Here is a 1,713-nt window from a genome sequence, read left to right as displayed (position 1 = left end):
GCAGAAGGGAGGCTATGTGACAGCCAAGCAACACCAATCGGGTAGAAAACAAAACCAAAAGCAAAATCAAAAACCAAAGCGATAATGAGATAAAAACAAAGCAAAAAAAAAAAAAAGAAAAAAGAAGAATTCAGCATCAGAAAAAACGAGATTAAATAAGGCAATCTCTAGTCACACACACACACACAAATAAAAATTAAAGATTAAAAAGACCCTGTTTAGGGTTTCTAAGAAGCAGCTGGTGGGCTTGAACCACCAACCTTGCAGTTCTAAATGCTCTGCAGTCTGGTCCCTTAAAACACAGAGCCACAGTAGGACTGCCTGGTTACTGGTGGTAAAAGCCACCTCAAAGTGTCTCAGCTTGTGCTGGCTTGTGCCTTGAAGTGCGGGCCTGAGCCTCAGAGGTTGGGCAGCGGGCTAGCCTAGGCAGAGGGGGTGGAGGGCGGGATTATTGGCTGCAGGCAGATGGCGTCCCTGTCTGATGACATCAAAAAATGCCTCTCTCTGTCTCCCTGCACCATGGGCACCCGCCCCGCCCTACATCCATGCCGACAATGCCTCCCATTGCAATGAACCGCCCCCCCCCTCCGCCCCCCAAGGACCGTGCCAGTTCCTGTGGCCCTGCTGGCTCTCTGGGCACGCCCCTGCCCTCAGAATGGGTCTGCTCAAGCCCCTTGCTCCAAGCTCCCCAGTGGGCGGGCGCAGTCCCAGAGCAGGAGCCAAGTGCAAGCGAGTGCAGGTGGGCAGAGGTCCTAAATGCCCACAACTCCCCAGCAGCTCGACCCTTCACAAAAGCAAGTCCACAATGTTGGAGGCTAAAGTCTTGCGTTTGCCCAAAGGCTCTCTGTCTACCAGGCGGGTGCCTCCCCTGTGTGATACCACCCACTCTTCCCCGGAGCCTGCTTACCCGTGCTGCCTGGTCAGGGAAGCGCCAGAAGTCCCTTTCTCCTATTCATTTTTTATTACAATTAGCTTCACATATTTTATTCCATCCTTTGACTTTTAATTAGTTTTTTTCTCTGTGTGTGAGATGTGTCTCTTTCAGACTTCATATTGAAGGATCTTGTTTTCTTATCCATTATTCTGCCACCCTCCATCTCTTAACTGGTGCATTTGATCCATTTACATCCAGTGTAATTATTGATAGATATTGGTTAATTGCTGCCATTATTTATTATTATTTTTTTGTGTGTGTGGTGTTTCTTTTTTTGTTCTGTCTGTCTTTGCTGAGTTTATGCTTTTTGTGTTCTTTCCTGTGAGTTTCCTCATAGTTTTAATGTTTTCATGTTCTTCTTGGATTTTAATTTTCTTGGTATGTTGTGAAGTGTTAATTTTCTTTGAGGTTTCTTTATAGTCCATTACCTTTTCCCTCCATTTATTGCATTCTATTTTATCCTGTAATCTTCCTGATTTTATCACCATCTGGATCTCTGTTCCTATGTGTTTACCTTCTTTTACATTGTAATTGTTTTGATCATAGACTGACCTCCCAGATTCTCTAATTTTGTTCTTATAGTTTTGTTCTGTACTTGACTTTCCTTCTGTCTATTCGTTCTGGGAGGTGCTGCCACATATGTCAATCTCTGGTTGTTGACTGTTCTTGTTGGTTCTCAGTCCACAGAACTCCCTTTAGGATGTTTTGTAGCTCAGGGTTGGCTTTGGCAAAATCCCTTAGCTTCTGTTTATCCTGGAATGTTTTCATTAAACCATCAT

This window comes from Chrysochloris asiatica, unplaced genomic scaffold (assembly GCF_000296735.1).
Source record: "Chrysochloris asiatica unplaced genomic scaffold, ChrAsi1.0 scaffold00002, whole genome shotgun sequence".
In the NCBI taxonomy this organism is placed as follows: Eukaryota; Metazoa; Chordata; class Mammalia; order Afrosoricida; family Chrysochloridae; genus Chrysochloris; species Chrysochloris asiatica.
This window is presented reverse-complemented; position numbering follows the sequence as displayed.